Below are 13,607 nucleotides of genomic sequence, written 5' to 3'. Positions count from 1 at the left end.
ATGCTCCTAATATGGAGCGGCGATGTGCCTGCCATACAACACTTCATGCAATATCTCGAAAATAATCTGTATAACCTAAAATGTACATATATTGAGCATCCCGAATATATTAATTTCCTCGATCTTACACTTTTGGGAATACCCGATCAGATTATACAAACAAAAACTTTTCATAAAGAAATAACAGGAAACAGATTACTACATGCAGACAGCCATCACCCTGCCCACACGATAAAATCAATCCCTGTGGGAGAATTCACACGTGCCTACAGAAACTGCAGTACCGCAGCGGCTTTCGAAAGGGAAGCTCAGATTATCAAAAGTAAATTGGTACAGAGAGCATACCCAAAATGGATGATATCTAGAGGCTTAGCTATAACTAAGAAGAAAAGTAGAGAGGAATTACTCTCTTTAACCCCTACCCCTCCTACCAGTGGAGATAGAAAAGAAAGCAAAAAGAAAATAACTTATAAACAAACACCAAAAATCGAGAAAAAAGACAAAAATAAAAACATACCTACACTTGTTCTAACATACAGCAAGCAGTTCGAAGTAATCCAACAAACAATTAAAAAATATTTGCCTATTCTTTATGATGATGAAGTACTGCACTGTATGCTGGAACAAGGTTGTAGAATTGTGTCAAGAAGACCAAGAACCATAGGAAATTACCTATCCCCCTTTATGTATATACAACAGGTTAAACAAAAAAAGGATCCTTGGCTCATATATAAAGGTTTTACTAGATGCGGAGGCTCGTGCTGCCGCACTTGTACATATGCAGTAAATACAAAAACCTTTCATGATGCAAATAATTCTCATATATATCCAATTAAATCATATAGTAATTGTAACTCAATAGGGGTAATATATGTCATAAAATGTGTAGCCTGTGACATGATGTATGTGGGATGCACCACTAGAAAATTCAAAGTTCAAATTTTGAAGCATCTCAACTACATAAAAAATCTGCACAGTGTGAACACATCCAATGCGGCTAAACATTTTATTTGCAAACATGAACGGCAAGTGCGAACTTTCAAAGCTTTTGCATTCGAACAAGTGAGATTACCAAAAAGAGGAGGAGATCTCAAACGTTTGGTGAGACTTAGAGAGGCGATTTGGAATTTTAAGTTGAATACCAGACATCTAAATGGCCTTAATATGAAAAACGAGTTTATGCATTTTTTTTTACTCGATTTTTCAATTCTCCTCTCCCCTTCCATCCTTTGTCTATTCAATTTCCATTCTTTTCTAGTATAGTAATAGAGATATAGGGTTTTATGTCGATATCAACACATATAAATTTATACTAATCAAGTTTTTTATGTATACCTAGTGTTGTATTCTATCTCCATTTCGACATTTGATACTTTATTGCAATTTTAAGTATGTTAACTGTTTTATTTATGGTTATTTTCACTTTATATTTATATTTATGTAAAAATCAGTGACTTTATATGGATGAGCAATTTATTTACATTGTAAAACATATGAACAATGTCTCACCCGGAGAGCAAGAGGTTAAAATGCTCTCCTCCTCCTTCATTCCCCCACCCTCCAGGTGGGGGGAGATTAATTGTTCTCAAACCAGTATAAAACCACCAGAGGAGACACTGTTCATTGTTAAGATTAAGAACTTCTGTTTGAAACGCGTCAAATTTGCTACACTTGTGGGTGGATGTCCTGTCTATTTTGTCTACTGCCTGAATAAAAGACGAAGATTTTAGCTACCAAAAAATCGTGAGTGCTGGAACTTCATTTGCTTTCATATGTCACCTTGCCACTCTGTGGCCATCTGAAGCTGCTGCCACCTCCACACTATGTCACCTTGCCACTCTATTGTCTCCTGATGCTGCCGTCATCTCCACTCTGACATTGGGCCACTCTGTGGTCTCCTCATGCTGCTTCCACATCACCACTATGTCATAGGGCCACTCTGTGTACTTCTCATGCTGTTCCCACCCTCCACACTTCATGACTGGGCCACTATTTTGCCTTTTGGCCTGGCTGACATCATCATTTATTTGATCCTTCTTTTGATCTGTCAGAAGGAAGGAAATATGAAACACACAGCGGATTCTGTCTGTGTAGCAGCTGTAAGGCCTGTATGGTCCCATCAGAATTGGCTTATGATTTGGAAGCCAAAAGCAGGAGTGGGTACAAAACACAGAAGACATGCAAATATTCCATTCACTTGTCTTTCTGTTTTGGATCCACTCCTGTTTTTATTTGGCATTAGCAATACTGATGAATCACTGACCAAATGCTGACCGAGTGAAGGCGGATGCTCATCAGTCAGGATCTGTTTTTTGGGGATTATTGTTCTTACGGATCAGAGGAAGGGCAAAATAATCAGTGACATCAACAACACAAACTTACTGCTGATACCTTCTTCACTCTGTCTGGGGGCTCTACTTGAATAAGCGTTTAATAGAACAGGTTCTCTTGACATCTATGTGGAATCAGCTGACGACGGTGTAAAAGGAGTGCACTTCTTCTTGGTGCTAATATTGACCTGTAAGACTGAGTTCATACTTGAGTTATATTCAGGGCAGTTACTAGGGAATTTTGCCAACAGGGCGAGCAATACAAAAGCGCCCCCCCCCCCCCCCCATTCATGTTTAAAGTTTTCACAGATCTCAGTTTGTTCACTTTTCTTTTCTTTTCAGTTTGTTTCCATAAGCTCATGTGCACACATCTTCGGCCAGGGGTGTGCAGCCCCCTCTGCCACATAAAAAGACACCAGTATTAATAAATGGCACAGGGTAGAGGAGGTCTGTTACCGATTTTGCATTAGGGACCAGAAAATTCTTATTGACTTTGGATTGTTGTTTCTGCAGTCCTGACATCACACAGCGCCAGGTCATAGTGTGCTTCTATATGCAATACGTCCTGAAGCTGTGCACTGCCAAGACATTATGCAGCACTAGGTCCGCCACAGCATCTCCCCTCATACATTGAGCAACCCTATCCTCCACAGCATCTCCCCTCATACATTGAGCAACCCTATCCTCCACAGTATCTTTCCTTATGCACTGAACACCCCCATCCTCCACAGCTTCTCCCCTCATACACTGAGCACCCCCATCCTCCACAGAATATCCCCTCATACACTGAACACCCCCATCCTCCACAGCATCTCCCCTTATGTACTGAGCACCCCCCAGCATCTCCTCTCATGTACTGAGCACCGCCTCCAGCATCTCCCCTCATGTACTGAGCCCCCCCTCATACAGTGAACATCCCTCATGCACAGGCTCCAGCACACTAACATTATAGTTTGTACTCACTGTGAAGAAAGTTCCTCACAGGTCAGCTACATGACTCCTCCCCAGATAAGCTCCTCTTCCTCTCTTATGCAGCTCCACACAGCCCTCAGTTCCTTGGCCTCTTCTCACACTGGCCCGCCTCCTTGCCTGACACGCTTTCACAGGCCCTTCCTCCTCCCTCACACACACTGCACAGGCTGCTTTATCCCTGAAAATACTGCAGCCATAGAGAAGAGGGCTAGCGGTGAGTACAGCTAGTGCTAGGAGCGCTGTACTCACTGTTCCTTCAGCCTCCTTTACTAATGATCGCTTCCACAATGGAAGCGCTCATTAGTTGCGTCCTGGCCCTGCTGCTGATCAGCTGTAAACACCAGTGACCAGCACCACCTTTTGCTTGTTGATGTGATGTGCCCCCTTGCGGTGGCACCCCTCGCCCGGCTCTAGAAACGGCCCTGGTTACCCTCTCCACTCTGTCGGTGGGCTATACTTGTATAAGCGTTTAATAGAACAGGTTCTCTTGACATCTATGTGGAATCAGCTGACGACGGTGTAAAAGGAGTGCGCTTTTTCTTGGCGCTAATATCGACCTGTAAGACTGAGTTCATACTTGAGTTATATGCAGGGCAGTTTCTAGGGAATTTTGCCAACAGGGCGAACAATACAAAAAGCGCCTCCACCCCCCTCCCCCCATTCACGTTTAAAGTTTCCACAGATCTCAGTTTGTTCACTTTTCTTTTCTTTTCAGTTTGTTTCCATAAGCTCATGTGCACACATCTTCGGCCGGGGGTGTGCAGCCCCCTCTGCCACATAAAAAGACACCAGTATTAATAAATGGCACAGGGTAGAGGAGGTCTGTTACCGATTTTGGCATGACCTCCAATGCAATTCAATAGGGAGGGATCCGTTTTTTCTAACACAATCGGACACAATAGAAAATGGATCTGTCCCCATTGACTCTTAATGGAGTTCATGACGGATCCGTCTTGGCAATGTTAAAGATAATACAACCAGATCCGTTCATAACGGATGCAGGTGGTTGTGTTATCAGTAAGTCAAGCGTTTTTGCCGAACCCTGACGGATCCAGTAAAAACGCTAGTATGAAAGTAGCCTAATGCTCCTGCTGTCTTTCAACACTTTGTCAATAGAGATGTCGCAAACATAAAATTTTCCGTTCGCGAACGGCGAACGCAAATTTCTGCAAATGTTCGCGAACGGGCGAACCGGGCGAACCGCCATTGACTTCAATAGGCAGGCGAATTTTAAAGCCCACAGGGACTCTTTCTAGCCACAGTAGTGATGGAAAAGTTGTTTCAAGAGGACTAACACCTGGACTGTGGCATGCCGGAGGGGGAATCCATGGCAAAACTCCCATGGAAAATTACATAGTTGATGCAGAGTTGGATTTTAATCCATAAAGGGCATAAATCACCTAACAATCCAAATTTTTTTTTTGAACAACGTGGTTTAAAACATCCAGTGTGTGTATACGATCAGGTATGATGTTGTATCGATCAGGTAGTGTAAGGGTTACGCCCGCTTCACAGACATTGACAGATCAAACTCCCCTTTTAATGCACCGTAAACAACCGCAAACAGTCCATTTGCCCAACCACAAACTTCCCATTTGCACAAGGTTGGATACCAAGCTAGCCATGTCCCGTTGATGTCATTGAAGGTTTCTTCCTCCACCCAGCCACGTACAACACCAAGGGTCCCCGAAAGGTGAATTGAATTGATTTTTCGAACGGGGAGATGGTTAAAAAAAACGCTTGCTCCCTCCCCTTTGTCACTGCGTCTGCGCCGTGCAATTTACTGTCACACACAATATTAGTGGTATTTTCTGTAGTACTATTCTCATCAGTTTAATACCTGTTTAGTGACGTCGCCAATCTGGGGTCCATTTATTAAATTGATTTTTCAAACGGCGAGATGGTTAAAAAAATGCTGGCTCCCTCCACTTTGTTTGAATCCACGCCACGGTCACTGCGTCTGCGCCGTGCAATTTACTGTCACACCCGATATGAGTGGTATTTTCTGTAGGACTATTCTCATCAGTTTATATTATATATAATAATGTTTTTTCTATGAAAAATTATCCAGCGATCGCTTTTAGTCTGATCATAATAAAGCAACGGCCTAAGGCTACTTTCACACTAGCGTTCGGGTGTCCGCTTGTAAGTTTCGTTTGAAGGCTCTTACAAGCGGCCCCGAACGGTTCCGTCCAGCCCTAATGCATTCTGAGTGGATGCGGATCCGCTCAGAATGCATCAGTCTGGCAGCATTTGGCCTCCGCTCCGCTCAGCAGGCGGACACCTGAACGCTGCTTGCAGCGTTCGGGTGTCCGTCTGGCCGTGCGGAGGCAAACGGATCCGTCCAGACTTACAATGTGAGGCTACTTTCACACTTGCGTTCAGAGCGGATCCGTCTGAGACGGATCCGCTCATATAATGCAGACGGTGGATCCGTTCAGAACGGATCCATCTGCATTATATTGTAAAAAAAATTTGAAGTGTGAAAGTAGCCTGAACGGATCCGTCCAGACTTTACATTGAAAGTCAATAGGGGACGGATCCGTTTGAAGATTGAGCCATATGGTGTCATCTTCAAACGGATCCGTCCCCATTGACTTACATTGTAAGTCTGGACGGATCCGCTTGCCTCCGCACGGCCAGGCGGACACCCGAACGCTGCAAGCAGCGTTCAAGTGTCCGCCTGCTGAGCGGAGGCTGAACGCTGCCAGACTGATGCATTCTGAGCGGATCCGCATCCACTCTGAATGCATTAAGGCTGGACGGATGCGTTCGGGGCCGCTTGCACCAGGACTCTCACTGCGGTCCTTGGTGGCTTTTAGGCGCCGGTGGTGTTGTGGAGTGGGCCTGCTGTGTAGCCTGCATTCCCTGAAGTGGATGGTAGCCGTCATGGCACCCAACAGGTAGGTTATAATGCAGGTACGTGGAACCTACACTCCCTGAAGTGTACGGTAGCCGTTATGGCACCTAACAGGTAGAATTTAGCGTAGGAACCCGTCTAACAGAGAACGCCTTGACGCTTGGCAGGCGGGCTCAAATAATTTTGTACAAAATAATTTGCCAAGTATCTCGCACTTATAGTGTAGCACTTGTTATTTCCATGCAATTTTTGTACTATATATTGCAGTGCATTGTCACATTGCATGTCTGTCTTTCATGTTATTTCCTTGCCCCAGCAATGTGCTCCTGCGGTTGTTATGTGACTGAGCCCCTTTTTTGGTTTCCCTTGTAGTTTGTAATTGAGGTGTGGCTGCCTCCTCAGTCTCACATTTCTGACCACCCTGTCTGCCCCATTGGCTGATTTTAATTAGTGTCAGTGCATAGTCAGGCCTGCTCCACTTCATTCACTGGAGCCACAGCACCAGGACTCTCACTGCGGTCCTTGGTGGCTTTTAGGCGCCGGTGGTGTTGTGGAGTGGGCCTGCTGTGTAGCCTGCATTCCCTGAAGTGGATGGTAGCCGTCATGGCACCCAACAGGTAGGTTATAATGCAGGTACGTGGAACCTACACTCCCTGAAGTGTACGGTAGCCGTTATGGCACCTAACAGGTAGAATTTAGCGTAGGAACCCGTCTAACAGAGAACGCCTTGACGCTTGGCAGACGGGCTCAAATAATTTTGTACAAAATAATTTGCCAAGTATCTCGCACTTATAGTGTAGCACTTGTTATTGTTATTGTTGCATGTCGGAGCTCACAAGCGGACACCCGAACGCTAGGGTGAAAGTAGCCTAAGTCAATGGGGATGGATCCGTTTGAAGTTGACACAGTATGGCTTAATTTTCAAACGGATCCGTCCCCCATTGACTTTCAAAGTAAAGTCAAAACGGATCCGTTTGCACTATCATGATCCGTTTGCAATTTAAAAAAAAATAAAAATTGTTCATGGTAATGCAAACGGATCCGTTCTGAACAGATCTAAGCGTTTGCATTATAGGTGCGGATCCGTCTGTGCAGACACCAGACGGATCCACTCCGAACGCAAGTGTGAAACTAGCCCTATCTGGGGTGTGGCAACATTGACAACACACTCATAGAGGTGATGATCGCTTCATTGTGATACGCAAGCCCCTTCACCACAACAAGGTACCGATCACGAAGGGGAATTGACACATGTATGTGCCTTTTTTTTGTTTTGTTTTTGCAGCCACAGTGCAGCACTAGAGGCCAGAAAAATTAGGCATGTACACATGCCTGAAAAATTAGGTATTGTTGCAGCCGCTTAAAATTTATGTTTTCCAGGCAGAAAGGTGACTAAAACCTTGCGGCTTGAACCCTAGTTGGTGGCGGAGAATTCACGAAAGTCATCCGGTATGCAGACATTAAATACAGCAGCGTGGGGACCATTTTGAGGCCAAGGCATGTCATCAGGCCTTTCGTTAGTCAAACAAATCCCCCACTGTCAGTCCCTTCGGGATCCATGCCTCATTTATCTTAATGAAGGTGAGGTAATCAACACTTTTTTGACCGAGGCGACTTCTTTTGTCAGTGACAATGCCTCCTGCTGCACTGAAGGTCCTTTCTGACAGGACAGTTGAAGTGGGGCAGGCCAGAGGTTCTATCGCAAACAGGGATAGTTCAGGCCACAGGTCAAGGCTGCACACCCAGTAGTCAAGGGGTTCATCTCTCCTCAGAGTGTCGATATCTGCAGTTAAGGCGAGGTAGTCTGCTACCTGTCGGTCGAGTCGTTCTCTAAGGCTGGATCCTGAAGGGCTGTAGCGATGTGTAGGACTGAAAAAGCTCTGCATGTCCTCCATCAACAACACATCTGTAAAGGGTCCTTGCCACCGTGGTCGGGGTAGGAGGAGGATTACTTTCACCTCTTCCCCTGTTAGATTCCCGTTGTGCTGTGACATCCCCCTTATAAGCTGTGTAAAGCATATTTTTTTGTTTGGTTTTGAACTGCTGCATCCTTTCTGACTTCCCGTAATTTGGTAACATTTCCGCCACTTTCTGCTTATACCGGGGGTCTAGTAGCGTGGCCACCCAGTACAGGTCGTTCTCCTTCATCTTTTTATACGAGGGTCCCTCAACAGACATGACAGCATGAAAGACCCCATTTGCACAAGGTTGGATGCCGAGCTACTCATTTCCCGTTCCTCCTCCTCACTGATGTCATTGACGGTCTGTTCTTCCCCCCAGCCACGTACAAGACCACGGGTCCCAGATAGGTGACAACAACGAGCACCCTGGGATGCCTGCTGTGGTTGGTCTTCCTCCTCCTCAAAGCCACATTCCTCCTCTGACTCCTCTTCCTCATACTCCTCTTCCAGCGTTGCCGCAGATCCGGCAAGCGATGATTACAAGGCTGTTTCTTGTGGTGATGGTGACCACAACTCTTCCTCTTCCTCTTCACGCTCATCTACAGCCTGATCCAGCACTCTTCGCAGGGCACACTCCAGGAAGAAAACAAATGGGATGAGGTCGCTGATGGTGCCTTCGTTGCGACTGACTAGGTTTGTCACCTCCTCAAAAGGACGCATGAGCCTACAGGCATTGCGCATGAGCGTCCAGTAACGTGGCAAAAAAATTCCCAGCTCCGCAGAGGCTGTCCTAGCACCCCGGTCATACAAATACTCGTTGACGGCTTTTTCTTGTTGGAGCAGGCGGTCGAACATTAGGAGTGTTGAATTCCAATGTGTCAGGCTGTCGCAAGTCAAGCGCCTCACTGGCATGTTGTTTCGACGCCTGAAATGGCCACACACCTTCCTGGCCTGCTTGAGGACATCCTGTAAGCCTGGTTACTTAGACACAAAGCGTTGTACGATGAGATTCAGCACATGTGCCATGCACGGCACATGTGACAACTTGCCCAAATTCAATGCCGCCAACAAATTGCTTCCATTGTCACACACCACTTTGCCCCGATCTCCAGTTGGTGCGGGGTCAGCCACTTATCCACCTGTGCGTTCAGGGCGGACAGGAGTGCTGGTCCGGTGTGGCTCTCTGCTTTCAGGCTAGTCAACCCCAAGACAGCGTAACACAGTCGTATCCGGGATGTAGAATAGCCCCTGGGGAGCTGGGGGGATTCAGTTGATGTGCAGCCAGACCCCGCAGCAGAAGAGGACTCAGCCGAGGAGGTTATGGAAGAGGATGGAGTAGGAGGAGTAGAGGAGGTGGCAGTAGGCCTGCCTGCAAGTCGTAGCGGTGTCACCAACTCCGCTGCAGAGCCACGCATTCCATGCTTGGCAGCCGTCAGCAGGTTGACCCAATGCGCAGTGTAGGTGATATACCTGCCCTGACAGTGCTTTGCAGACCAGGTATCAGTGGTCAGATGGACCCTTGCCCCAACACTGTATGCTAGAAATGCCATGACTTCCTTTTCAATCACTGAGTAGAGGTTTGGGATTGCCTTATTTGAAAAAAAAATTCGCCCTGGTACCTTCCACTGTGGTGTCCCAATAGCGACAAATTTTTTGAAGGCCTCAGACTCCACCAGCTGGTATGGTAAAAGCTGGCGGGCTAAGAGTTCTGTCAAGCCAGCTGTCAGACGCCGGGCAAGGGGGTGACTCTGTGACATTGGCTTCTTACGCTCAAACATTTCCTTTACAGAGACCTGAATGCGGGCAGATGAGATGGAACTGCTGAAGGTGAGAGGCGGAGTGGTGGGTTGTTGAGAGGGGGCAAGGAGGACAGCAGTAGTTGACGTGGCTGAAGATGCTGGACCAGGAGGAGGATGGTGGCTTTGAGCTTGTGTGCTGCTTCTACTCGTCATCATGTGTTGATCCCATAGGCGTTTGTGATGTGCGATCATGTGCCTTCGCAAAGAAGTTGTACCTAGGTGGGTGTTGGATTTCCCACGACTCAGTTTCTTTTGGCACAGGTTGCAAATGGCATCGCTGTTGTCAGAGGCAGACACACAAAAAAAATGCCACACTGCTGAGCTTTGCAATGATGGCATTCTGGTGGTGGCAACAGCATGCGTTGATTGGCGTGCTGTCTGGCTGACCCCGGGTGCCGATACATGCTGTCTGACTGTGCCACTAGCTCCTTGCGACGACCTCCCCCTGCTTCCAACTCGTCTCCTCCTTCTCTCTGTCTCCCCTTCTGAACTTTCCTCCTCTTCTTCTTCTCTTCGAGCAGGCACCCACGTGGCATCCACGGAAACATCATCATCATCAACCGCTTCACTTGTATCTGGCATCTCAGCAAAGGAAGCAGCAGTGGGTACAACATGATCATCATCATCATCACACTGTACGTCCATGTGTGTAATGCTGCCTGACTGAGACATATCCCTGTTATCTACATCCCCTGGCAATAATGGTTGCGCATCACTAATTTCATTCAACTGATGTGTAAATAACTCCTCTGAGGGATCAAGTGAAGCGGCTGTGGTGGCTGTGGTGGAAGTGGTGGTGGTGGCGGGTGGGAAAGTGGTAACTTGAGAACAGGTGACCAAAGCTGAGCTGGAGGAGGATGGTGCGTCAAGGTTCTTAGCGGAAGCTGTTGAAGATTGGGTGTCCTGTGTAAGCCAGTCAACTATTTTCTCAGAATTTTTTGGGTTCAGGGTACGTGGCATCTGAACACTGGGCATTATTCCAGGGCCAGTGGAAATCACAGCACCACGACCACGACGGCCCCAGCGGGGTGGCCTGCCTCTGCCTGTCATTTTTTTGTTTTATGTGGTACTATGCGTGCAAGGTACTGTGCCAACCTATATAAGTGGTGGGCAGTGGGCACAGTACAGTCTGTGTGGGCCTGACACACACGGGCTTGCAACTAGGATTATATCACAGAAAAATTTTAAATATAATTTTTTTTATTTGCAAGATATTTGAGTGAATGACACCCGGTAACGGTATGAGTGGAGGCCTAGCCAGTGGCCACAATACAGCCTGTGTGGGCCTGACACACACAGGCTTGCAAATGTGATTATGTCACAGAAAAATATTAAATATAATTTTTTTTTTTATCTGCGAGGTATTTTCTGTCACACCCTGTATGAATGGTGTGCACGTGCTGTCTGTGACTGAGCCTGCAGCCTCTCACACATGGGCAGCCAGGCAACTGCAATATATATATATATATATATATATATATATATTAAAAAAAGCACACTGATGTACAAGCCCTGAAAAGGGTTTTTTGGGGTGCTGTCAGGACGCTGTCCTTACAGCAGATGAGTCTGTGGACACAGAACCATGCCATAGCTAACGCTTTCCCTATTGAATCAGCAACAGCACTGTCCCTCCTCTCACTGTGAATGCAGCTTCCGAATGAATCTAAAATGGATGCTGTCCAGGAGGTGGGAGGGTCTGGGAGGGAGGGTCTGCTGCTGATTGGCTGGAATGTGTCTGCTGACTGTGAGGTACAGGGTCAAAGTTTACTCAATGATGATGTATAGGGGGCGGACCGAACATCGCATATGTTCGCCCGCAGCGGCGAACGCGAACAAGCTACGTTCGCCGGCGAATAGTTCGGGACATCACTATTTGTCAACGATATCAATAGTCATCTTGTCGGCAGATTTGTTGTGATATATCTTGACAATATTTTTCACCCAATCTGGAGACACACAAGGTACATGTCAGGCAGGTGTTGCAGATTTTACAGACAAATAAGTTATATGCTAAATTGGAGAAATGTGTATTTGCCGTACACGAGGTGCAATTCCTGGGGTATCTGCTATCAGCTTCGGGGTCCCGTATGGATCCAGAGAAGGTTCGCGCGATCCTCGAATGGGATCTTCCTGAGAACCTAAAAGCTCTTCTGAGTTTTTTGGGCTTTGCCAATTTCTATAGAAAATTCATTCAGAACTATTCTGCGATTGTCAAACCCCTTACGGACATGACAAAGAAGGGGACTGGTTTTTCTAAATGGTCTGACGCTGCTAAACTGGCTTTTTCCTCTCTGAAGAAGAGTTTCACCTCGGCACCCATACTGGTTCAGCCTGATGTTTCTCAACCTTTTCTTGTGGAGGTTGATGCATCAGAGGTGGGGGTGGGGGCTGTACTGTCCCAGGGTCCGTTTCAAAGTAAATGGCATCCTTGTTGTGAGGAATATGGATTAATATTTAGTGTCAGCCATGTCCTCACACACACCATTTGCTGACAGATAGCGGAGGTAGTTAACTCCACATGAGGGCCCTGCTTCAAAGCCCCAGCCATATGGGGGGCTGTAGATGTTGGCATCTACATTTTATAAGGAATTATGAATCGCCCCCGGCCATCGCAGGTGCAAAATGGATACATATTTGTGTCCCGGTGGCCACGATGGTCTTTACTTAAGGCTAGGGTGCCAGGAAAGGGAGATATACATATCTCCCCACAGAAACCCAATTACGGCACCATGTTTGGACCCTAGTTGTAGCCGGAACCCAGGCGGATCCGTTGGTCCCAGAACCATCGCCCTGTGACCTACTGGATTGGAACTATAAACCCTAAAGGATTTTGTGGGTCATTTGCAGCCAGTCCAGCAGAGGGGGGTGAACCCCTCCCAAAGGCCGGGAGGGGCCGGCTACAGGTTAAAAGGCTTGTGCCAGCAAGTGGGCGTGTCTTTCTCTGAATAAGGGTCACATCGTGTAATGTGTTTAGGGGGACCCAGGAACTAGCTGAAATCATTGCCCTTCATGTGACTACAGCAAAGAACACCTCACAACCCAAAGGAACTCTCATCTTACCCGGTAACTGACTTTTACTCTGCTTAACCCTGTTGTACCCATATAACCTGTATCTGTAACCTCAGACCACTGTATATATACTCTGTGTATATTGTGTTATATCTAGTGTGCCCTTACGGCGATTAAATATATAATTTAATCTTGTGCTATCTTGTATCTCGATCACGAATCCCCACGTCCGTGTTTTGGCCTAGTTATAAGCTACCGCGGGTTGGTTTCTCACCCTATATAATCCCGTTAGCGGACCGGGCTTATATGAAACGAGAAGCTGGTGGCAGACACCCGGGCTGAGACAGCAGTGTTTTCACTGAGGCAGTGAAAAGGCTCTCTCAGCTTGTTGCCTCTCTGTGCCCACGTTGACAGGAGGTGTCTGTGTAAACTGTACCAAGCTGACCTTACCTGGAGGGCGTAACGTCTCGTTTTTGGTAACCCGTGACCATAACGCGTCTCGTGAGCTCGACGTAGGCGACGTCAAGCGGGCACAAGGTGTGTTATTTCGTCACACTTGTGCTTTCTTTTCTAATAATTTGTCGGTAGCCGAGAAGAATTAGGATATAGACAACCGGGAACTTTTAGCTATTAAATTAGCGTTTGGGGAATGGAGTCACTTTTTGGAGGGGGGCAGCTCATCCCGTCAGACTGATTACGGATCATAAAAACCTGTTATACCTTGAGTCTGCTAAAT

Source organism: Bufo gargarizans, chromosome 1 (assembly GCF_014858855.1).
Source record: "Bufo gargarizans isolate SCDJY-AF-19 chromosome 1, ASM1485885v1, whole genome shotgun sequence".
NCBI classification, from domain to species: Eukaryota; Metazoa; Chordata; class Amphibia; order Anura; family Bufonidae; genus Bufo; species Bufo gargarizans.
Note: the sequence above shows the minus strand (reverse complement) of the source record.